This window comes from Papio anubis, chromosome X (genome assembly GCF_008728515.1).
Source record: "Papio anubis isolate 15944 chromosome X, Panubis1.0, whole genome shotgun sequence".
NCBI lineage: Eukaryota > Metazoa > Chordata > Mammalia > Primates > Cercopithecidae > Papio > Papio anubis.
In genome coordinates this window covers 78,050,668-78,077,404 of record NC_044996.1, presented here as the reverse complement: position 1 = coordinate 78,077,404, position 26,737 = coordinate 78,050,668, and the positions used below count along the sequence as shown (strand labels likewise).

Below are 26,737 nucleotides of genomic sequence, written 5' to 3'. Positions count from 1 at the left end.
AGTTAGTTTACTTGTAAGTACAAAGCCTTTCCTGTAGATCCTAAACAGTCCCTGGCAAGGTATGTTGGGCAGGACAGGCAGCTCTTGTATAAAAGAGTATACCTTAGAGGGGAGGGATAGCATTAGGAGATATACCTAATGTAAATGACGAGTTAATGGGTGCAGCACACCAACATGGCACATGTATACATATGTAACAAACCTGCACGTTGTGCACATGTACCCTGGAACGTAAAGTAAAAATAAATAAATAAATAAATAAAAATAAAAGAGTATACCTTGTATAAAAGGTATATAAAAAACAGAACCCGTTAAATTAATATATTAAAAACTAAGCTGTTGTTGTTCCCAGCTTATGGCTACTTCTTCCTGCCTATAGACCTCAATTATCAACAAAAGCTATATTTCACCCTCCAAGTTAGTCTTCTGGAGGATATATAAAAAAGAAGAAAAAGCAATATTTCAAAACCAAAGAGAAAGAGAATGCAATTCTGCTGAACACTGCTATAGGCATAATAATGCAAAGAGTAAGGCAAGGAAGGAGTGAAATAAACCATTTGATGATGCTGGTGTGTGGAAGTGGGGGAGGGCCAAATCTAAAGGAAGGGAAGTGTGATGGGTACTGTATAACCCTCATCCTCCATGAAGAACTCAGGCACTCATGTCTAGCTGCCTGGAATGTTATCTGCCAAGGTGTAACTAGACAATTCCTTCCCAGGAATTGTCCTAGGCTGAGGGATCTGCCCTATTCAACATTATGCATCCTCTTCTTCAGGTGCAGACTACATCCATTGACAGGCCCATGTGAAAATACAAAGACCTAGAGCACTTGCCTCAATTTGAAACATCTCTGAAGTGCTGTCTCAATCTCAGGACTCCTCATGAAGTTGGACGGGTCCTCTGTTGCAATTTCTCTCTCTTCTTAGTCCTGCTTCTTTTAGTCCCTCTCAGATACTGTTCTCAAGAGCACTCCCCAATAAACTTCCTGCACAAACATCTCTACCACAGAGTCTGTTTCCAGAGGTACCCAGCTTATAACAGATAAAAAACTTAATTCCAAATAACCCTACTATCAATGTGCCTTGTGAATTTGATGCTTTAAACTATTTTTTTAAAAAATCAAAAGAAAAGAGGCAGTGCTGAAGTTGACTAAACTCCTACTTTGCAAATTGCAGTATCAGACCTACTTATCAGGGAATTTCATTGACAAGATTAATTAAATGAGTCCTGGCTTTGCTTTGTTAAAATGAAGTTAGAAGCCTGAACTAACATGTACCTGCCTGCGAAAGTCTAAACACATATCCCTTAATTATTGCTGAGATGAAATTCTCTTTGTAAGTATACGCACTATGTATTATATTGCATTTGGCTTCTGTTAAGTATTCCTGCTGATTTTAGGGGTTCTCTTCAGTTGGGGTACCCCATGAAAAAGAATTCAATGTCTCCTATTTGAAACAGCATCAGACTATGTGGCAAGAAGCAAGGATTTCGATTTCTTCCATTCGCTATATTTAGGAACTTTGGCAAGTTTCTTCCCCTCTCTGGGCCTCAGATTCTTCATTCATCGAATGTGGAAATAGGGTTTCAGGGTTCCATGTAGATCTCTTTATTATCTTATTATGATATTTGTACAATGGCATGTCTGTGGAAGATTCCTGAGTGAGATACTGAAGTTCTGAGCAAAGTAATAACTGAGGCTGAACTTTGACTTTGACTCCAGACCCACAACACATATATTCCAAACACTACCCCTGCCACCCTCATCCGCTTCCCTTTAATCTCATGTATATTGGCATACAAAGTCATGTAACTAAACAGTTGGTAAAATGTGGAGGAGATTAGAAAACCACCAGTTTGTTTATATCTGTTTAGTGGGAGTCTATGCCCATGGCCATTGGGAAGCATTGCCATGGCCCAAGTCAAGTGATTTACATATCAAATACCTAAAGACTTGACTGGATGATAGAGTGGAAAAGGCAGTGTTGGGCACTGAGGTACACCTGAGCTCATATACATGCCCAAAGCTTGTTTGTGCCCAATTTGCCATGAGAATAAAGAGGTCTTAAGCCTTCTGTTTCTATTCCCTATTCTCCCATACCAGAAGTGCCCTTAGGCTTCTTCCCTCTGTTGAAACCGGCTCGTTCATTCATTCAGCAAGTATTTATTGAGAACCAATTTTGTGCCAGACACTGTTCTCAGATGTTGAGTGGTGAACAAAAGAGAAAATTATCCCAGCCCTCATGGAGGTTACAGTCAATTGGCAGCGAAACAGACAATATACAAAATAAATAAGTGAAATATGCATTACATTAAATTATGGCAAGCAGGGAAAGGGAATAGAGAGTGATGGCAGAGAGAGTACATTAATTTTAAATGTGGAGGTCAGAATAAGCCCCACTGAAAAGATGTCATAAGAACAAAGACCTGAAGGAGATATGAATGCAATCTCAGGAAAGTATTCTTGGCAGAGGGAATAACACGTGCAAAGGTTCTGAGATAAATGTGAGGTTTGTGTGTTAATTAGCAGAGTGACTAGGATGGAGCTGAGTGGTTGAAGGAAAACAGTAATAGCAGATAAGATCATATAGTAAACTGGGTATGGAGTGGAAAGATATTGTGGAGTCTTTTAGGACATTGTGAGAACATAACTTTCTGTGTGATGAGAAGACATCAAATAGTTTTAATGAGAGGAGTAACATGATATGGTTTAGGTTTTAACAGAATCACTCTGGCATGTTAGGAGACAGAAGGGGAGACACATCTTGAGGGTAGGCACAAGTTTACAATAGTTAATAAGCTATTGCAGTAATCCACAGGAGAGATAATAGTGGCTTGAGCTGGCTGCAGGGGGTGAGAAGTGGTCAAATCTTGATATATTTTAAAGATAGATCTTTTAAATTTTGCTGGCAGATTGCATGTGGGATAAGGAGGGGAAAAGAGTTAAGAATAATACCAAGGTTTCTGTCCAAAGCAACAGGAAGATAAAAATTTGTATATACTATAAAAAGGAAAAACATTCTATTTACTGAGATAGAGAAGACTATGGATAAAGCAGGTTTTAGGGTGAGGTATAGAACAAGAGTTCAATTTTAGACATATTAAATTTGAGATGCCTATTAGATATCTGAGTGGAGATGTTAACTAGGAAGCCGCATACAGTATTTGACTCAAGTTTAGGGGGATGGGTCCTTGGAGAAGATGTAAATTTGAGAGCAATCAGTGTATAGTTTATATTTAAAGCCTTGGGACTGGATGGAATAAAAAGAGTGGATATACAGAAAAATAGAAGAGGTTCAAAGACCTCTGAGGGATTGACTTCTGGAATCCCTCAAGTGGTTAGCTCTGCTAACCCACTTTCCAGAAAAACTGGTGAAAATTATTTAGAAAACAAAACACTTAAAGCCTCCGGAAATGGTCCTAAGGTCAAACGGTAAGTGAAGAAATATCTGCTCAAGTCTGTTGCATATGAATCAAGCCTGCTCTCTCTTTCCTCCTCCCAGATCAGCAAGGTAGAAACTTCACTCCAGGCTACAGCAGCCAAGAATATAGGAGTCCCTCTCCCCCATCTGGAAGCATTCTTCTTGGGAGGAGTAAAACCACATTTCTCATTCTGCACCCAGCTGCTGGTTGCTGAGGCTATTTTCCAGGTAACTGTGGTCAAGAGGTAGGAGCTCCTTTCTTATGCCCATTCCCCACATAGGATGTGTGTGTTGTGGTGGTGTGTGTGTGCGTGTGTGGTTTTTGGTTTTGGTTTTGTAGAGACAGAGTCTCATTATGTTGACCAAGCTGCTCTCAAACTCCTGGCCTTGAGCAATCCTTCTACATCAGCCTTCCAAATTGCTGGGATTATGGGCATGAGTCTCTCTACACGTGGCCTCAACCCCCACTTGTGAAATGAAGGCTCTAACTTGAGTATAACATGCTAAGAATATTGGGGACCCAATAGCCCTTTCCTTGATTTTTGAGGCAGTCATTCCACATCAGGAGAGGTAAGCTGAGAAGATCTCAAACTACTGAAACCCCTCCACTGAGTGTTCTGCTCCTAGAGTGAAAGTGTTATTCAGAAGCTTGCCATTGTTCTCACCTCCAGCTACAGAACCTTGCTTAGAGATTTTGCCTGAGTGTGGGGAGAGTGAGGGAAAGAAGCAGGCTATCAAACAGGTAGTTCCCAGTCTCTTCCCCAAGAAGCTTAATTCATTTGCAACGAGTGTAGAGGCGTTTAAACCTAAGAGCCCTCTCAAAAACAGTGAAAGTTGTGGTGAAAGGGAATCAAGAGGATATTCATTCCTCTAATGAAAATATAGCCTGGAATATAGGCCAGTAAGTATGCAGGAGAAAACCAGGGAATAAAACACATAGGAGGGGCCTGCCTGGGTTCAGAATAAGTACTACCTCAGGAACTATTCTTTAGAAGGAGATACAAATTGATTAGATTAGTTCATAGTTGAATTTCTGCTCCAAGACACTGTAAAATAGGAGCTAAATGGCTGGATGTGATCAGGGAAAACATGGAAGATAACTATACCAATACCACTATGATTCCAAGGTAATCGTGGAATACTCAAAACTTTGCCCTCCTGAGGAGCAACATCAGAGACCTAACAGTGTGAGTGGTAAGGAGGAGGGAAGGGAGATAGAGGTCACTGAAATAATTTATTCTAAAAAAATAAAGAAGGAAATAATAACAAGTTGTGGGAGCAGTACTAAAATTTGCTACAATATGTTCTCAAATGTCCAGTTTCCAACAAAAAATTTTGAGGCATGCAGAGAAACAGCAGAGTATGACACATACACTGGGGGTGGGGGGAAACAGGCAACAGAAGTTGCCTGTGAGAGTGACTAGAAACTGGATTTAACAGGAAAATTTTGCAAATTAGCCATTATAATATATTCAAAGAACTAAAGTAAAGCTTGATTAGAGGCATAAAGGAGATATAATGACAGTGTCACATCAAATAGAGAATGTCAATAAAGAGAATTTTTTTAAACAACCAAATGAGAATTCTGGAATTGAAAAGTACAATAACTGATATATAAAAAAATCACTGTAGGACCTCAACAGTAGGTTTGGATTTGCAGAAAAAAGAAATAATGAACTTGGAGAACTATTGATAGAGGTTATGCATGCAGAGATTTAAAAAAAATGAAGAAAAATAGGAGGGAAAGCAAGATGACTGAATAGAAGCCTCCACTGATCTTCCACTCCATAGGAACACCAAATTTAACAGTGATTCACACACAAAAAAACCTTCCTGAGAACCAAAAATCAAATGAGTGATCACAGTACCTGGTTTTAACTTCATATCACTGAAAGTGGTACTGAAGAGGGTAGGAAATACAGTCTTGAATTGCTGACACCACCCCTCCTCCATCCCCAAGCAGTGACCACGTGGTACAGAGAGATAATCTGTGCATTTGGGAGAGGGAAACTGCAGTGATTGTGGGACTTTGCATTAAAACTTACTGCTGCCCTGTCAGTGGAAAGCAACATGGGGCAGAACTCAGGTGACGCCCACAGAGGGAGCATTTACAGACATTCTAGCCAGAGTGGAATCACCCATCTCTCCAGTAAGAACTTGAGTTTCAGCAAGCTTCACCACAGTGGGCTAAAGTGCTCTGGGGTCCTGAATAAACATAAAAAGTAGTTAAGGCCACAAGGACTGCTAGTCTAGGAAAGTTCTAGTGCGATGCTGAGCTTGAAGCCAGTAAACTTGGGGAGCACATGACCTAGTGTGACACCAAGGAGGGACGCTTAAAAAGTGCCTGTGCCACCCCTCCCCCAACACCAGACAGCCAGCCTAATGTGAAGCTCCAAAAAGACTCCTTCTGCTTGAGGAAAGAAGAGGGAAGAGCAAAGTGAATTTTGCCTTGTAACTTGGCCACTAGCTCAGCCACAGCAGGATAGGGCAGCTGACAGAGTCATGAGGACCCCATTCCAAGCGCTAGCTCCTGCATAACATTTTGAGACACACCTTGGGCCAAAAGGAAACCCAGTGCCTTGAAGGGAAGGACCCAGTCCTGAAAAGATTCATCAACTGTTGACTAAGGAGCCCTTGAACCCTAAATAATCACCAGCAATAGCCAGGTACTATTTGCCGTGGACCTCTGGCAAGACTCCAAAAATGTGCTGGTTTCAGATGTGACCCAGAACATTCCTACATATGGTGGCTATGGGAGAGACTTCTGCTTGAGAATAGCAGAGGAAAGAGTAAAGGGGATTTTGTCTTGTAGGTTAGGTACCAGCTCAGCCACAGTGGGAAAGAATACCAAGTGGGCTCTTGCAGTCACTGATTCCAGACCTTGGCTCTTAGATGGCATTTCTGGACCTGCATTGGGCCAGAGGTAAGCCCATTGCCCCAAAGGGTGGCAGAATTTGCCACAAGCTGATTAAAGAGCCCTTGGGCCTTAAGTGAATACCAGTGGTAGCCTGGCAGTGTTCCCCATGGACCTGTGGGGTGGTGGCCATGGGAAGAGAATCCTCTGCCTATGAAAATGGGAGGAAAAAGAAGGAAGGACTTTGTCTTGTGGTTAGGGTATCAGCTCAGGTACAGTAGAGTAGAGCACATGGCAGATTTGTAAGGTTTCTGACTCTAGGTCCTAGCTCCTGGATGGCATCTCTGGACATACCCAGGACCCAGGAGAACTTGCCACCAGAAGGGAAGAACAGAAGCCTGGCTGGCTTTGTCACCTGCTGATTGGAGAGCCCTAGAGCCTTGAGCATACATAGGCAGTGGCCAGGTAGTGGTTACAGCGGGTCCTTGATGAGACTCAATGGTGTGCTGGCTTCAGTTCTCATCCAGTACAGTCCTAGTGTGATGGCCACAGCAGTACTTGTGTCACTCCTGCTCCTCCCCTAGCTCCAGGCAGCTTAGCACAGGGGGAGAGACTTCATTTGTTTGGGAGAAAATAAAGGAAAGAATAAGAGTCTCTGCCTGGTAAACCAGAAAATTGTTGCAGATTTTATCCAAGACAACAAAGGCAGTACTTCTATGAGTCTGCAAGAACCACAGCACTGCTAGACTTGGAATGCCCTCTAATACAGATATGGAAGCAGTGACCAAAAACTTTGATCACAACAACTAAGTACTTACAAATACCTGAAAAGCCTTCTCAAGAAGGACAGGTACAAAGAAGCCCAGACTGCAAAACTACAATAAATACCTAACCACTTAGTGCCCAGAAACTGTTCATCAAACATCCACAAGCATCAAGACTATTCAGGAAAACATGACCTCACCAAATGAATTAAATAAGGTACAAGGCATCAATCCCAGAGAGACAAATAAACGTGGCCTTTCAGAAAGAGAGTTCAAAATAGCTGTTTTGAGGAAGCTCAAATAAATTCAAGATAACACAGAGAAGCGAATCAGAATCCCTATCTGATACATTTAACAAAGAGATTGAAATAATTTAAAAGAAGCAAGCAGAAATTGTGGTGTTGCAAAAAGCAGTTGACATATACTGAAGAATGCATCAGAATTGATTAACCAGAAGGAAGAATTAGTGAGCTTGAAGACAGGCTATAGGAAAATACACAGTCAGAGGAGACAAAAGAAAAAAGAATATAAAACAATGAAGCATCCCTATGAGATCTAGAAAATAGCCTCAAAGGGGCAAATATAATAGTTATTGGCCTTAAACAGGAGGTAGAGAAACAGATATGGGTAGAAAGTTTATTCAAAGGGATAACAGAGAATGTCCCAAACCCACAGAAAGATATCAATATTTATGTACAAGAAGGTTATAGAACACCAAGCAGATTTAACCCAAAGAATACTACCTTGAGGCATTTAATAGTCACTCCCAAAGGTCAACAATAAACAAAGAATGCTAGAAGCTGCAAGAAAAAAGAAAAAAAAAAACAAACAAAAAATAGACAATGCAGCATCTGGCAGCAGGTTTTCCAATGGAAACCTTACAGGTGGGGAGAGAGTGGCATAACATATTTAAAGTGCTAAAAGAAGAAACATGCTTATACTAGAATAGTATATCCCATAAAAATATCTTTTAAACGTAAAAGAAAAATGCTTTCCCAGACAAATGAAAACTGAGGCATTTCATCAACACCAGACCTGTCCTATAAGAAATGTTAAAGGGAGTTACTTAATCATAAATAAAATGATGTTAATGAGCAACAAGAAATCATCTGAAAGTATGAAACTCACTGATAATAGTGAGTATGGAGAAAAACATATAATATAACATTGTATTTGTGTTGTGCAAACTATTTATATCTTAAGTAGAAGGACTAAAAGATGAACAGATCAAAAATAACTACAAAAAACTTTTTAAGACATAGACAGTAAAATAAGATATAAATAGAAAAAACAAAAAGTTAAAAAGCAGGGAGATGAAGTTAACATGTAGAGTTTATATTACTTTTTTCATTGCTTCTTAGTTAATTTTTTATGCAATCAGTATTAAGTTGTAATCCGTTTAAAATAATGGGTTATACAATAGTATTTGCAAGCATCATGGCACCCTCATATCAAAAAATGTACAATTGATCGAAAAACGTAAAAAGCAAGAAATTAAAACACACCACCAAAGAAAATCACCTCCACTAAAAGGATTACAGGAAGGAAGGAAAGAAGGAAGAGAAGGTCACAAAACAACCAGAAAACAATAAATAAATGGCAATAGTAAGTCCTTATTTATCAATAATAACATTGAATGTAAATGGACTAAATCAAATGAGAAAGAGTGGCTGATGGATTAAAAATCAAGATGCATTGATCTGTTGCCTACAAGAGACACATTTCACCTATAATGACACACATAGACTGAAAATAAAAGGATGGAAAATGATATTTTATACTAGTAGAAACCAAAAAAGAACAAGTGTAGTTATATCAGAAAAAATAGATTTCAAACAAAAGGTATAAGAAGAGACAAAGAAGGTCACTGTATAATGATAAAGAGATCATTTCAGCAAGAATATATAACATGGTAAATATATATGCACTCAATACTGGTGCACCACATATATAAAGCACATATTGTTAGAGCTAAAGAGAGAGACCCCAAAACAATGATCGTTGGAGACTTCAGCACTCTACTTTCAGCATTAGAAAGATCATCCAGGCTGAAAATCAACAAAGAAATATCAGACTTGATAGTCACTATAGAACAAATGGATCTAATTGATATTTATGGAACATTTCATCCAATGACTGCAGAATACACATTATTTATGTTATATTATAGTGTAGATTAAGTCTGGTGTTTTTTGTTGATTTTTTATCTGGAAGATCTGTCCAATGCTGAAAGTGGGGTGTTGAATTCTCCAGCTATTATTGTATTGGGGTCTGTATTTCTCTTTAACTCTAATAATAATGGCTTTATATATCTGGGTGCTCCAGTGTTGGGTGCATATATTTACAATTCTTATATCCTCTCGCTGAATTGGCCCCCATCTGTTTTTTGCTTTTTTGCTCATTAAAATATTGTGTCATTGGAAAGAGGAAGAATGTATTGAATTCCAGTGGTATCATTGTTTAGTCTTATATTTATTTATTTATTATATTTATTATAGTTTGGAGTAAAGCATTCCATAGTTTAGGATTACAACAAAAACTCTTGATGAAACCCACCTATTATCTCTCTGTTACTGAAACCACACAAAAGAGTTTTGTTGTCTGCATCTGAGAATGATAGCATCAAGATCCTTGCATATGTGGAACTACCTTCTGTTTTTGCATTTAGCCTAATACAGTATTGAATTAACACCTCTTTACCTTCTTATATTTCATACTGGGGAAATTTAAATCCACATGCTGTGTCCGTGGCATGAAGCCTTGCCTTTCAATTACTTTGTCTTTCCGAGATCTGTATGGGCTACTTATTGATCATGAATTAAATTGAACTCCATTCAGAGGCAAATGAAATGGGCTGTTAGGCAGAGAATTCAATTAGAAGGCAGAAGACCTGTCGAAAACTTGAAGGCCTTAACACCTTGTGCCACAATATCCAAGTGTTTTATCATAAACTCCTTCCATTTTTGTAAAACACTCTTTTTGTGCTGCTCAATACCTTAACCAAAATTAACTTTTCCTCCCTGTCGACACCACTCATGACTACAACAGTGTCCCTAAAATGCTCCACTGACTCGTGAACCAGGTCTCCTCAGACCAAGGCTACCATCTCCTAATTCTTTTTTTGAAAATACTTATTTCTTCTCCTCTAGCTTAAAGTTTGCTTAACAGTATATTATTTTCCAGCTAGATGGTCAAACAGAATGTGCCAACATGTATATCCAAACTAGTCGTCCAGTGTTTCTCAAAACCTTAAAAAATGAATGCTATCCTTTCGAGGGCACAGCTTTCATTCAAAACCAAAAATACTCCTGTGCGGTACAGAATATACTATTTCATGTAATTAATGCTTTTATCTTCTATGTTTTCTAGCTGCTACCACCAGCACCACAACCTACAAGTAGACTCAGGAAATTATCCAGCCATTCTTGCTTTGTTCCTGATCTTAGAGGGAAAAGTTCTTATTTCTCACCAGTAAGTATGATGTTAGCTGTGCATTTTGTGTATATATTCTTATGAAGTTGAAGAAGTTCCCTTCTATTCTGAATTTGCTGAGATTTGTTTTCATGGGAGTTGAATTTTGTCAAATATTTTTTTCTGTGCTTATTGAATATGATTATGTAATTTTTCTTCTTTAGCTTATTAATGTGATTTATTACATTAATTGATTTTCAAATGTTGGACTAACTTTGCATGCCTGGGAAAATTACCACTTGATTGTGGTATATAGTTATTTTTCTGTATTGTTAGATTTGATATGTTAATGTTCTATTGAGAATTTTTGCATTTATGCTCATCAGAAATATTGGTCTATAGTTTTATTTTCTTGTAATGTCTTTGATTTTGTTATTACGGTAATGCTGGCTTTATAATATGAATTAGAAATTATCTTTGCTTTTATCTTCTGAAAAATATTACAAATAATTGGTATTATTTCTTCCTTAAATGTTTGTAGAATTCCCCAGTGAACATAACTGGACCTGGTACTTTTGGTTTGGGGAGGTTATTGATATTTATTTAATATATTTTAAAATTATTTTTATTATTTCTTTAAATTTCAACTTTTATTTTAGATACAGGGAGTACATGTGCAGGTTTGTCACATGGTTATATTGCATGATGCTGAGGTTTATGGTATGGATCCTGTCACCCAGGTAGTGAGCATAGTAGCCAATAGGTAATTTTAATGTCTGTAATGGATATAGGGCTAGTCAAATTATATATTTATTTTGCATGACTTTTGTTAGATTGTGCCTTTTAAGAAATGGGTCATCCAGGTTATCAAATAATGAATATAGAGTTGTTCATAATATTTCTTTCTTACCCTTTTAATGTCCATGGGATCTTTAGTGATGTCCCCTCTTTCATTTCTGATATTATTAATTTGTGTCTTCTCACTTTCTTTCTTAGCCTGGCTACAGGCTTATCAATTTTATTGATCTTTTCAAAGAACCAGCATTTGGTTTTGCTGATTCTCTTTATTAATTTCCTGTTTTCAATGTCATTGATTTCTGATCTGATCTGTATTATTTCTTTTCTTCTGCTAACTTTGGATTCAATTTGCTTCCTTTTTTTTCTAGTTTCTTAAGGTGTAAGCTTAGATTATTGATTTTGTTTGTTTTTTCTTTTCTCATATGTGCCTTCAGTGCTATAAATTTCCCTCTCAGCACTGCTTTCACTGCATGCCACAAATTTGGATAAGCTGTCATTTCATTTTCAATTAGCTCAAAATATTTTTAAGTTTCTATTAAGATTTCTTCTTCTAAAAAAAAGATATCTTCTCTAAACAAAACCATGTTATTTGGAGATAAGTATATATCCATGAAACTATCAGCACAATTGATGAATTGATGCCATAAAACTACCTGTCACTTTCAAAAGTTTTCTGAGACACTGCCTTACTCTTTCACCCAGGCTTGAGGGCAGTGGCACAATCATGGCTCACGCAGCCTTGAACTCCGGGGCTCAATCAATCCTCCCATCTCAGTCTCCTGAGGAGCTGGAACTATAAGTGCACACTGCCACACTGAGCTAATTTATTTTTTATTTTTTGTAGAACCAAGTTCTTGCTGTTTCCCAGGCTGGTCTCAAACTGCTGGATTCAAGTGATCCTCCTGCCTCAGCCTCTCAAAGTGTTGAAATTACAGGCATGAGCCACCACACCTAGCTAAAATTTTAAGTATACAATACAGTATTATTAGCCATAGGCTCTATGCTGTACAATATATCCCTAGGACTTATTCAACTTATATAACTGAAAATTGTATTCTTTGTCTAATAACTTTGATTCCGCCTCATCGTGTTCCCTTCAACAACCATTCCTCTCTCTGCTTCTATGAGTTTGACTATTTTAGATTCATCACACAGGTGGTATTATGCAGTATTTATCCTTGTGAAGGTGTTTGGCTAATTTCACTTAGACTATTATCCTCCACACTCATCCATATGTCACAAATGTCAGGATTTCCTTCTTTCAAAAGGCTGAATAATATTTCATTATATGTGTATATTACATTTTCTTTATCCATTCATCTATCAATAAACATTTACATTGAGTCTCTTTGGCTTGTGCATTATTTAGAAGTCTGTTGTTTGACTGCCAAGTATTTTGGGATTTTCCAGCTATCTTTCTGTTATTAACTTCTCATTTAATTCCATTGTGGTTTGAGAGCAGACATTGTATGATTCATAGCCATACAAATTTGTTAAGGTGTTTTGTGGCCCAGAATGTCATCAGTCTTGGCGAATGTTTTGTGTTAGCTTGAGAACAATGCATAATCTACTGTTGTTTGATGAAGTACCTTTTAATTGGTGTTAATTAAATCTATTTGATTAATGGTGCTGTTGATTTTCTCTAGGTCCTTATTAATTTTCTGCCTGTTAAATCTGTCCATTACTGAAAAAGACATGTTAAAGTCTCCAATTATAATAGTGAATGTATCTATCCCCTTTTACAGTTTTATCATTTTTTGCCTCATATATTTTGATCCTTTTGTTAGGTACCTACACATTAAGGATTGTTAGCCCTGTTGTATAATTGGCCCTCATCATTATGTAGTAAACCTTATCCTCATACTTTTTTTTTTTTTTTTTTGCTCTGAAGTCTGCTTTGTTCCTCGAAATAATAATAGTCACTATTTTATTAGTATCAACATGGCATATCATTCTCCATCCATTTTCCTTTATATATATATATGTGTTTATATTTAAAGTGGATTCCTTATAGAAACTATATGTCTGGGCATTGCTTCTTGACTCCCTCTGACAATTTCTGTCTTTTAATTGGGTTATTTGGACCATTGACATTTAAAGTGATTATTTGTAAAGGTCTAAACTTTACTTTGCTTACTAAAACTCATAGATTTTGTTGCCAAAATAGGAATTTTAAAGCCTGAGAGAGAAAAAGTAATCATTTTTTATAAATCTGTTATAGACCAGTCTCAAGAGATACATTTATATCAGTGTTTAACAGAAGTTCAAGATTCAGACCAAAATGCACGCATATATAACCCCTTACTTGACTCTTGCAATAAATTCAGGGTGCTAAAGCATATTTAATGCTTATAAAATCATTATTTAACTACAGCACTTTGGCTCTATCATGTATGTTACTGGCATGTTTGAGTTATTAAGTCAGACTGCATTCAAAATAGCACACGGCTGCAATTCAGTGTGAGAAGACTGCCTATAAAAACACCTGCTTAATCCCATTTACTCTTTATAACCAGAGACTTTCAGACTGCACTTTACAATGAATGTGCCCAGAATCTTGATTTCCTATATGTCTAAATTCTGCAATGTCTATATTTCAAATATAAACCTAGCCAACTACTTTTTATTTTATTTTATTTTATTTTAAGGTCAAAGGATACATGTGCAGGACGTGCAGGTTTGTTACATAGGTAAATGTGTGTCATGGTGGTTTGCTGCACCTAACAAGCCATCACCTAAGTATTAAGCCCTGCATACATTCACTATTTATCCTGATGTTCTCCCTACCCCCACACCCCCAACAGGCCCCAGTGAGTGTTGTTCCCCTTCCTGTGTCCATGTGTCGGCTGTTCAGCCTCCCACATATGAATGAGAATATGCAGGTTTGCTTGTTCCTGTTATTTGCTGATAATGGCTTCCAGCTTCATCCATGTTCCCAAAGGACATGATTCATTCCTTTTTATGTAGCTATATAGACCTATGTACACCACATTTTCTTTATCCAATCAATCATTGATAAGCATTTGCTGATTCCATGTCTTCACCATTGTAGAATAGTGCTGCAGTGAACACACATGCATGTATCTTTTATAATAGAATGATTTGGTATTCTTTGGTATATACGTTATAGCTGATTCCTGGATCAAATAATATTTCTGCCCCTAGATCCTTGAGAATCACCAAACTGTCTTCTGCTAATGGCTGGAAGTAATTAACATTCCCACTGACAGTAAAAGCATTTTATTTCTCCACAGCCTACCAGCATCTACATATTCTTGGACTTTTTTCGATCTGGATGCCTTTTATTTTATTTTTTCTTTTTGCCTATTGAACTAAAAACCTGTAGTACAATGATGAGAAGTGGTAAGAACAGATATAATTTGACTTGTTCATCAGTTTAGAAGAAAGCATTCAGTCTTTACAGATTATTATGACATAGCTATAAGATTTTCGCTAGATGTCCCCCTTATCAGGTTGGAGAAAGTTTCCACCTACTTTTTTTTTTTTAAGACACAAATCACCTTTTATTTTAAGAAAAGTCATTAATCTATTAACACCTTATCATGTTAATAAAACTTTCTTTGAAGATGTAAAACACAAGCCCTAGTCCTTGTGTCATTTTGAATCTTAGAAGTTCGGAACTGCTAATTTCAAATTTTTTTTCATATCTTTTTTATTTTTGTTTTATTTTTAATTTATTTATTATACATACTTAAGTTAGGTAGGGTACATGTGCATAACATGGTTTGTTACATATGTATACTTTGTGCTACAAATTGCCGCACCCATCAACTCGTCATTTTGCATCGCATAACTCCCAATGCAATCCCTCCCACCTCCCCCACATAGGCCCCTGGTGTGTGATGTTCCCTTCCCAGTCCAAGTGATTCATGTTCAATTTCTACCCAAGAGGAGAGAACATGTGGTGTTTGGCTTTTCTGCCCCAGATGTTTGCTGAGAATGATGTATTTCCGGCTGCATCCATGTCCCCAGCCAGCACACAAACTCATCCTTTTTATGGTCATATATCTTGGTGTATATAAAGCCACATTTTCAATCCAGTCTGTCGGACATTTGCTTGGATTCCAAGTTCTTGTTATTGTGAAATTAGTAAAAGCCGCAATGAACATACGTGGTGTACATGTGTCTTTATAGCAGCATGATTTATAATCCTTTAAAGTATATACCTACCAGTAAAGGATGGTTGGGTCATATGGTGCTCTAGTTCTAGATCCTGAGGAATCACCACCGTTTTCCATAATGGTTGAACTAGTTTACAATCCCACCAACAGTGCGGGAAAGTGTTCCTATTTCTCCACATCCTCCTAACGTTGCTTCCCCGGACTTTTTACGATCTTATTCTAACCTGGGTGTGAGATGAAAACTTCATTGTGGTTTTGATTTGCATTTCTCTGATGGCCAGTGATATTACATTTTTTTCATGTTCTGTTGGCTGCATGAATGTCTTTGAGAAATGTCTATTCATATCCTTGCCTACTTTTTTTGTATTGTCTTTGTTTTTTCCTGTAAATTTGTTTGAGTTCTTTGTAGGTTCTATTGTTGTTCTCTCTCTGGTCAGATGAGTGATTGCAAAATGTTCCATTCTGTAGGCTGCTCTGTTCACCTGATGGTAGTTTTCGCCAGTAGAAGCTCTTTAGTTTAATGAGATCCCATTTTGTCAATTTTGCCTTTGTTGCTACTTGCTTTTGTGTTTTAGGACATGAAGTCCTTGCCCATGCCTATGTCCTGAATGGTATTTACCTTAAGTTTTCTTTCTAGGTTTTAAGGTATTAGGTCTAAATAATTTAAGCCCTCTAATCCATCTTGAATTAATTTTGCTATGAGTAAGGTTGATCCAGTTTCAGTTAATTTATGGCTAGCCAATTTTCCAGCACCATTTATTAAATAGGGAATCCTTTTCCATTTCTTTGTTTCTCTCAGGTTTGTCAAAGAACGATGGCTGTAGATGTGGTATTATTTCCTGAGACTCTGTTCTGTTCCATTATTGGTCTATAGTCTCTGTTTTCAGTACCAGTACCATGCTACTTTTGCCAATAGCCTGTAGTATAGTTTGAAGTCAGGTAGATGGACGCTCCAACCTTGCCCCGACATAGGATTTGTCTCGGTAATGTGGGCTCTTTTTTGTTCCATACGAACTTTAAAGCAGTTTTTTCCAATTCTATGAAGAAACCCATTGGTAGCTTGTGGATGGGGATGGCATTGAATTTATAAATCACCTCAGTACAGCCATTTTCACAATATTGATCTTCCTATCCGCGAGCACGTATGTTCTCTTCCATTTGTTTGTGTCCCCTTTATTTCACTTACAGTGGTTTAGTTCTTTGAAGAGGTCCTTCCATCCCTTTGTAAGTTGGATTCCTAGGTATTTTATTCTCTTTGAAGCAATTGTGAATGGAAGTTCATTCATGATTTGGCTCTCACTGGTCTGTTATTGGTGTATAAGAATGCTTGTATTTTGCACATTAATTTTCATCCTGAGACTTCGCTGAAGTTGCTTATCAGCTTGGTTAGAGATTTTGGGTCGAGAATGTGTTTTCTAAATATACAATCATGTCATCTGCAAACAGGGACAATTTCACTTTTCTTTCCAACTGAATACCTTGATTTCTTTCTCTGCCTGATTACCCTAGCCAGAACTTCCAACACTGCTGAATAGGAGTGGTGGAGAGGCCATCCCTGTCTTGTGCCAGATTTCAAAGGGAATGCTTCCAGTTTTGCCCATTCAGTATGATATTGGCTGTGGTTTCTCATAAACAGCTCTTGCTATTTTGAGATACATTCCATCAATAATCGTAATTTATTGAGCGCTTAGCATGAAGGGCTGCTGGTCAAAGACCTTTTCTGCATCTATTGAGATAATCACGGGTTTTTTTCTTTTGTTCTGTTTATATGCTGATTACGCTTATTGATTTCCAGTATGTTGAACCAGCCTTGCATCCCAGGGATGAAGCCCACTTGATCAAGTGGCGGATAAGCTTTTTGATGTGTTGCTGATCCGGTTGGTTTGCCAGTATTTTATTCAGGATTTTTTAAGAACATCAGGGATATTGGTCTAAAATTCTCTTTTTGTTGTGTCTCTGCTGTATTTTAGTATCAGGATGATGTTAGCCTCATAAAATGAATTAGGGAGGATTCCCTTTTTCTATTGATTGAATAGTTTCAGAAGGAATGCTGCCTCCTTGTACTCCTAGACCAGCTGTGAATCACCCGGTCCTTGGACTTCTTATTTGTAGGTAGGTTATTAATTATTGCCTCAAATTTCAGAGCCTAGTTGGTCTATTCTGGGAATCTGCAGCTTTCCCAATAGTCTTGGGAGAGTGGGCAAGTGTCCAGCAAATTATCCATTTCTTCTAGGTTTTCTAGTTTATTTGCAGAGGTGCTTACAGTATTCTCTGATGGTAATTTGTATTTCTGTAGGATCGTGGTGATATCCCTTTATCATTTTATTGCGTCTATTTGATTTTTCTCTTTTCTTTCTTTATTAGTCTGGCTAGCTGCTTATCAATTTGCTGATCTTTGCAAAAACCACCCTGGATTCACTGATTTTTGGAGGGTTGTTTTGTGTCTCTATCTCCCTTCAATTCTGCTGTGACTGTAGTTATTTTCGCCTTCTCATAGCTTTGAATGTGCTTGCTCTTGCTTCTATTTTTAATTGTGATGTTAGGGCCAATTTGAATCTTTTCCAGCCATCTCTTGTGGGCATTTCGTGCTATGCAAATTTCCTCTACACACTGCTTTAAATGTGTCCCAGATCTGCATGCTTATCTTGCCCTCATTGGTTTCAAAGAACATCTTTATTTCTGCCTCATTTCTGTTATGTGCACCAGTAGTCATCTGCCAGCAGCAAATTGTTCAGTTTCCATGTTGGAGTGGCTTTGATTAAATTTCTTAGTCCTGAGTTCAGTTTCTGATTGCACTGTGGTCTGAGAGACATTGTTATAATTTCTGTTCTCTTACATTTTGCTGAGGAGTGCTTTACTTCCAATTAAGTGCACAATTTTGGAATAAGTGAGATGTGTGGTGCTGAGAAGAATGCATATTCTGGTTGATTTCAGGTGGAGAGTTCTGTAGATGTCTATTAGGTCCACTTGGTGCAGAGATGAGTTCACCCTGATAATATCCTTGTTAACTTTCGTCTCGCTGATGCGTCTAATGTTGACAGTGTTAAAGTCTCCCATTAGTATTGTATGGGAGTCTAAGTCTCTTTGTAAGTCTTTAAGGACTTGCTTTATGAATCTGGGTGCTCCTGTATTGGTCGTGATATATATTTAGAGGTTAGCTCTTCCTGAGGAATTTCATTCCTTTTTCCATTATGTAATGGCCTTCTTGTCTCTCTTTTGGATCTTTGATGGTTTAAAAAGTCTGTTTTATCATAGACTGTATCGTAAACCCTGGCTTTTTGCTCATTTGCTCTTGTAGGTCTTCCTCCATCCCTTTGTTTGGAGCCTATGTGTATCTTCAGACAGAGATGGGTCTGTTGAATACAGCAAACTGATGCTTCTTAACTCTTTATCCAATTTGCCACTCTGTTTCTTTTTTATCGACCATGAACTTCATTTTACATTTAAGGTTAATATTGTTATATGTGAACTTGCTCCTGTCATTATGATATTAGCTGGTTATTTTGCTCACTAGTTGATGGAAGTTTCTTCCTAGCAATGATGGACTTTTTACATTTTGACATGTTATTGCATTGATTGGTACCTGTTGTTTCCTTTTCCATGTTTATGCTTCCTTCAGGATCTCTTGTAGGGCAGGTCTTAGTGGTGACAAAATCTCTAAGCAGTTACTTGTCTGTAGCGATTTTATTTCTCCTTCACTTATGAAACTTAGTTTGGCTGGATATGAAATTTTGGTTTGAAAATTCTTTTCTTTAAAAATGTAGAATATTGGCCCCCACTCTCTTCTGGCTTGGAGAGGTTCTGCTGAGAGATCTGCTGTTAATCTGATGGGTTTCCCTTTGTGGGTAACCCAACCTTTCTCTCTGGCAGCCCTGAACATTTTTTCCTTCATTTCAACTTTGGTGAATCTGACAATTATGTGTTTTTGAGTTGCTCTTCTCAAGGAGTATCTTTCTGGCATTCTCTGTATTTCCTGAATTTGAATGTTGGCCTACCTTACTAGGTTGGGGAAGTTCTCTTGGATGATATTATGCAGAGTGTTTTCCAACTTGGTTCCATTTTCCCCATTACTTTCAGGCACACCAATCAGACGTAGATTTGGTCTTTTCACATAATCCCATATTTCTTGGAGGCTTTGTTCATTTCTTTTTACTCTTTTTTCTCTACACTTCTCTTCTTGCTTCATTTCATTCATTTGATCTTCAATCGCTGATACTCTTTCTTCCAGTTGATCCAGTCGGTTACTGAAGGTTGTGCTTTTCTGCACTGCTTTGTCCCCATCATTGTGGTTTTATCTGCCTTTGGTCTTTGATGATGGTGACGTACTGATGGGGTTTTGGTGTGGGTGTCCTTTCTGTTTGTTAGTTTTCCTTCTAACAGTCAGGACCCTCAGTTGTAGGTCTGTTGGAGTTTGCTTGAGGTCCACTCCAGACCCTGTTTGCATGGGTATCAGCTGCAGAGGCTGCAGAAGATAGAATATTGCTGAACAGCGAGTGTTGCTGTCTGATTCTTGCTCTGGAAGCTTCATCTCAGGGGTGTACCCCGCCATGTGAGGTGTGAGGTGTCGGTCTGCCTCTAGTGGGGGATGTCTCCCAGTTAGGCTACTCAGGTGTCAGGGACCCACTTGAGCAGCCAGTCTGTCTGTTCTCAGATCTCAGCCTCTGTGCTGGGAGATCCACTGCTCTCTTCAAAGCTGTCAGACAGGGGCATTTACCTTTGCCGAGTTTTCTGGTGCCTTTTGTTTAGGTATGCCCTGTCCCCAGAGGAGGAGTCTGCAGAGGCAGGCTGGCCTCCTTGAGCTGTGGTGGGCTCCACCCAATTTGAGCTTCCCGGTGGCTTTGTTTAGCTACTTAAGCTTCAGCAATGGCGGGCACCCCTCCCCCATCCTTGCTGCCGCCTTGCAGTTATATCTCAGACTGCTGTGCTAGCAATGAGGGAGGCTCTGTGGGCATGGGACCCTCTGGGCCAGGTGTGGGATATAATATCCTGGTGTGCCATTTGCTAAGACCCTTGGTAAAGCGCAGTATTAGGGTGGGAGTTACCCAATTTTCCAGGTGTTCTGTGTCTCAATTTCCTTTGGCTAGAAAAAGGAATTCCCTTCCCCCTTGTGCTTCCCAGGTGAGGTGATGCATTGCCCTGCTTCAGCTCTCACTGGTTGGGCTGCACCCATGGACCAGCGCCAACTGTCTGACACGCCCCTGTGAGATGAACCCGGTACCTCAGTTGAAAATGCAGAAATCACCCATCTTCTGTGTCGCTCATACTGGGAACTGGAGGCTAGAGCTGTTCCTATTTGGCCATCTTGGGCGTGCCCCCCTCTTGTTGTCATTCTTTTAGCAGATGATCCAGTTATGTTCATAACACAATTGCTTCTTCCATTTGGTAAGCATGCATCTAATCTCAGTTCAATTTTCAAAGTTTTTTCTATACTACTTTGGTTCTGCCTCATGCATGAATCACCCAGGGGTTTGTCTGAGACTTGGGTCATGGCTTAGAACTCTTCCATTTTTAAAGTTTTGCTACACTGCTTTTGGTCTGTCCCAAGTCTATGCTTTTCAGCAGTAAGCCCAATATTGTGCAAGTCCATATATAGAATTAAAGGATCTTCTTTTCTTGTTTTCCCCTCCTCAAAATTCTTCCCAACTCTTTCTGGCCAATAGAGTCCTATCTGCCACTTCCTCTGACCAGAAATATGGGACTTTTATTGGGATTTTAGCTGTCCACACCACTAGTTTGCCATGCACCTCCTTGACTTGTTTGTTCTTGTTTCGTTTTCAGAGTTCTTGGGTAGTTGCTTTCTGCATTTATCTAAAATTTTTCATTTTATTTAGGTATAGAAATAGGTTGTTAGTGGTTTTACCTTGCCATGCTAGATGAGGAATTCTTGAATAACCTTTTAAGCCAATTAACCTCTCTTAGACTTAGTTTCCTTATTGTAGAATGTGAGTAATAATTCTTGTTCTATCTATTTCACAGCAGTGTTGGGAAAGTACTATGAGATAATATACATGAAAGAATTATTCCATATTAACCTTTCTCTGGCTGGCACTATGCCCATTCACTATGATTCCCACATAATAGGGAAATCTTCTGAAAAAAATAGTTTAACTTCTTGTTTGGAATAATTTTAGACTTACAGAAAAGTTGCAAAAACAGTACAGTGAGCTCATATATATATCCCTCACCAGTTTCATCTAGTGTTAATAGTTTACACAACCAGAACACAATGATCAAAACCAGAAAATTAACAGTAATTTCATGCTATTAATCAAATTACAGAAGTTTTTCTAATTTCACCACTTTTTCTTTGAATGTGGTTTTCTGATCTAGTATCCAATTCAAGGCCCCACATCAGCAATAATCCCTCAGTCTTTGGTCTCTAATGACCATGATATTTTTGATGATTACTTTATTATTCTGTATAATGTCTCTCAATTTGAATACATCTGATATTTTCTACTGATTAGGTCAAGGTTATGGATTTTTGGCAATAATACCACAGAAGCGACATTGTACATCATATCACATCATATCCACATGAAGTTGGCATAAATTACTATTGGAGATGTTAACCTTGATCGGTTGATAAAAGTGGTGTCTACCAGGTTTCTCCATTGAAAGTCTCCTAATTTTCTCTTTATAATTAATAAATATATTGTAGCAGATATCTTGAGAATATGCAAATGTCCTGTTCCTTCTCAAATATTCACCTGCTAATTTTAGCATGTATCAATGGGTCTTATCTACAGCAACTATTACTGTGCTGTTTGCCTAATTGTGATTTTCTATTTCTCTCATTCCTTCTACATGTATTAATTGTAATTCTTTCCTAAATAAGAGCTTTCCTTTCTTCCCATTGATTTGTTATTAAATTATCTATTTGCATCAGTACAGATTTATGCATATTTATTTTATGAGTTATAATTCAATACTATCATTATTTATTTTGTTGCTCAAATGGTTCTAGTGTTGGCCATAAGAACTTTTACAGGTTGGCTCCTTGTCCTTTCAATATGCCTCCATCTTATTTTAAACAAGTCCTTATTTTCTTGCACCACAAAATGTGCCAGGATAATCTTATACTTTTTCTGCCCCAATTCTGGAATCAACTTCTTCTCCAAGGAACCTGGTTCCTTTTTTTGGAGGTCATTCCAGTTTTATTAATTTTTCTTTTAATGTTCTTTTTCTGTTCCAGTATCCCTTCCAAGGTCTTACATTGTACTAGTTGTTGTTGTTTATAAGCCAAGATTTTGGTTCTAGTTGTGTTTGTTGCTCCTAGAATTTTATCACTCTAGGCCCTTTCAGTGGATAGAGGTAGGAAATATACACACAAATACACACTCACACATACCTATATTTATTTCTACATTTGTTTATCTATCTCTCTATCTAATCTATTTTTAAAAACCTGAGTTCACACTGATACCTCTGATTGTAGTCCAACACTTTTGGTTTATTATAACCTTTCCTCTACCTATATTGCAACTTCTTCCTCTGACTGTGAAAAATCTATTATTATCTACAGTAGGTATATTTTTTCTTAGTATACACATAAAATATTTTCAAAATTAATAAAACGCCTGTAAGGAATAAGTTTATATAGTAGAGTATGGTATTTGTGTATAATTGCTTTTGTCTTTAAGCCTACTGTGTCCAGTCAAACTACTGTTTTCCAAAATTACTATACTGGTTTCCTAGAACTGCTGTAACAAAGTACCCAAAACTGGGTGGCCTCTTGGTTAGGGAATCTAGAAGTCCAAAATTAAGGTGCTGGCAAAGTTGGTTTCTTCTGAGGGCTGTATGAAGTAGAATCCCTTCTATGTCTCTCTCCTAGCTTCTAATGGTTTGCTGGCAATCTTTGTTTTATAAATGCATCACTCCAATCTCTGCTTTCATCTTCACATGACATTCCTCCATTATGTATGTTTTTTCTGCCTTCTGTGCGTGTCTGTTTCTGTGTCCAAATTCTTCCTTTTCATATGGGCATAAGTCATATTGGATTAGGGCCCATCCTAATGGCCTCATTTCAACTTGACTATCCCTATTCCAAATAAAGTCACATTCTGAAATACTAGGTGTTGGCGCTTCAACATATATTTTTTTGGGAGACGCACTTCAACCCATAGTACTTGCATTAGTTCTTTTCTTCCCCATCTGCTTCAGTTATATTGTAGTTGTACTGGGCATTCTTAATACAGTCATATATATTATTTACCATTTGTATTCCATTTTGGGTCCTCCCCCTACTCTCACCCTTAGTATGACTGATTTTAACTATTTACTTATTTTGGAAGTATGTGAAACATTACTATGGTACTAAGAGTTACTGTTATGTAAAAAGACATATTGAAACAAGGGTCCCTCCTCTCTCATCCTTTACTACCTTATTCCCATTTTCATATTCTGTTGACCCATTTCACAACAATCCCATGGAAGTAGCCTCTTTAGTTCCTGGTTTATCCTTCCTATATTTATTTTGCACAAATGAGCAAATACAGGCTGATTTTCTCATATTTCCTTTTCTGTCATAAAGGTTAATATACTAAAGATATTCTTTGATACATCACCTTTTTCACTTAATAGTATGTCCTAAAACCATGCCAAATCATTTCACAGTTTCTTCATTCATTTTTACACCTACATAGCACTTGTGACAGGCAAACTCCAAGGTTGTTCCATAATCTGTGCCTCTTAATGTTCACGTCCTTGTGTAATTCCCTGCCCTTGAGTATGGGCATGGCTTGTGACTTGTCTCTATTCAGTAGGATATGGCAAAGGGAGGCCAGCACAGTGGCTCATGCCAGTAATCCCAGCCCTTTGGGAGGCCAAAGCTGGTGGACTGCTTGAACTGAGAAATTCAAGACCATCCTGGGCAATATGGCAAAACCCCATCTCTACTAAAAAATACAAAAGTGAGCTGGGCATGGTGGCATGTGCATGTAGTCCTAGCTACTAAGGAGGCTGAGTCTAGAGGATCAGTGGAGCCCAGGAGGTGGAGGTTGCAGTGAGCTGAGATCATGCCACTGCACTCCGGCCTGGCAACAGGGCAAGACCCTGTATCAAAGGAGGAGGAGGAGGAGGAGGAGGAGGAGGGAGGGTAGAGGGGGAGGGGAGAGGGGGAGGAGGAGGACAAAGGTGATGGGATGTCAATTCCATGATTATATTGCATAACACTGTTACTTCCATCTTGCAAGCAGACTCTCTACATTGAATCTCTCCCTTGCTAGCATTGATGAAGGAAGCCAACACATGGAGAGTTTCACATGGCCAGGAACTATGGGAAGCCTCTAGTTCCTGAGGACAGATTCCAGCTGACAGCCAGCAAGTAGCTGAGGCCCTTGGTCTAACAATCCTCAAGGAATTGAACCCAGCAAACAATGATACTAGTTTAAAAGATGATCCCTCTTTAGCAGAGCCTCAGATGACTTCCAGTGTTGGTCAATACTGGATTGCAGTCTTACCCAGTTAAGATGTATCAGGATTCCTGACCCCCAGGAACTTAGAAATAATAAATATGTGTTTTTAAAGCCACTCAGTTTGTGATCATTTGTTACACAGCAATATATTACTAATACAGCAATTCATTGTTCAGATGTACCATAGTTTATTTGACTGCTATTCTATGTGTAAGCATTTAGGTTATTTCCAATATTCTGCAATTGCCAACAATGTTGCAATGAATAACCCATGCATATGTGCTTTCATGTTGTTGGAGATATATCTTCAAAGTCAATCCCTAGAAGTAGAGTTTCTGGGTAAAAATGTAAATGCAGAATTTGCTGGCAAGATGGTCAAATAGGAATGGCTCCGGTCTGCAGCCCCCAGCGAGATTGACACAGAAGGCAGGTGATTTCTGCATTTCCAACTGAGATACCCAGTCCATCTCATTGGGACTGGTTGGACAATGGGTGCAGCCCACAAAGGGCAAGCCGAAGCAGGGTGGGGCATCACCTTACCCAGGAAGCGCAAGGGGTCGGGGGATTTCCCTCCCCTAGCAAAGAGGAGCCATGAGAGACTGTACCTGGAGGAATGGTGCACTCCAGCCCAGATACTGCACTTTTCCCATAGTCTTCACAACCAACAGACCAGGAGATTCCCTCTGGTGCGTACACCACAGGGCCCTGGGTTTCAAGCACAAAACTGGGTTGCCATTTGGGCAGACACTGAGCTAACTGCAGGAGTTTTGTTTTGTTTTGTTTTGTTTTGTTTTCCATACCCAGTGGCACCTGCAAGGCCAGCAAGACAGAACTGTTCCCTTCCCTGGAAAGGGGGCTGAAGCCAGGGAGCCAAGTTGTCTGGCTCAGCAGGTCCCACCCCAACGGAGCCCAGCAAGCTAAGATCCACTGGCTTGAAAATCCGACTGCTGGCACAGCAGTCTGAGTTCGACCTGGGACGCTCAAGCTTGGTTGAGGGAGAGGTGTCTGCCATTACTGAGGCTTGAGTGCACAGTTTTCCCCTCACAGTGTAAACAAAGCCACCAGGATGTTCAAACTGGATGGAGCCCACCACAGCTCAGCAAGGCCGCTGCGGTCAGACTGCCTGTCTAGATTCCTCCTCTCTGGGCAGGCATCTCTGAAAAAAGGGCAGCAGCCCCAGTCAGGGACTTATAGATGAAATTCCCATCTTCCTGGGACAGAGCACCTGGGGGAAGGGGCGGCTGTGGGTGCAGCTTCAGCAGACTTAAACATCCCTGCATGAGGGCTCTGAAGAGAGCAGCGGATCTCCCAGCGTAGCGTTCAAGCTCTGATAAGGGACAGACTATCTCGTCAAGTGGGTCCCTGACCCCTGAGTATCCTGACTGGGAGATACATTCCAATAGGAAGCGACAGTCATCTCATACAGGAGAGCTCTGGCTAGCATCTGGCAGGTGCCCCTCTGGGATGAAGCTTCCAGACAAAGAAACAGGCAGCAACCTTTGCTGTTCTGCAGCCTCTGCTGGTGATACCCAGGCAAACAGATTCTGGAGTGGACCTCCAGCAAACTCCAGCAGACCTGCAGCAGAGGGGACTGACTGTTAGAAGGAAAACTAACAAATAGAAAGGAATAGTATGAACATCCAGAAAAACAAAATGTCCACTCAGAGACCCCCATTCAAAGGTCAGCAATGTGAAAGACCAAAGGTAGATAAATCCATGAAGATGGGGAGAATCCAGTCCAAAAAGGCTGAAAATTCCAAAACCAGAACACCTCTTCTCCTCCAAATGATCACAATTCCTCACCAGCAAGGGAACAAAACTGGACAGAGAATGAGTTTGACGAATTGACAGAAGCAGGCTTCAGAAGGTGGGAAATAACAAACTCCTCTGAGCTAAGGGAGTATGTTCTAAGCCAATGCAAGGAAACTAAGAA

General features: G+C 39.0%; 1 long non-coding RNA gene across 1 annotated transcript; it reads left to right on the top strand.

Moving 5' to 3' along the window:
* The first annotated feature begins 316 nt into the window (after window positions 1–316).
* Window positions 317–25,471, top strand: LOC103880775. The gene is made up of 3 exons (XR_001898633.3): window positions 317–3,647; window positions 10,407–10,508; window positions 24,616–25,471. It is a non-coding gene; the product is annotated as an uncharacterized LOC103880775 (long non-coding RNA).
* Window positions 25,472–26,737: the final 1,266 nt, after the last annotated feature.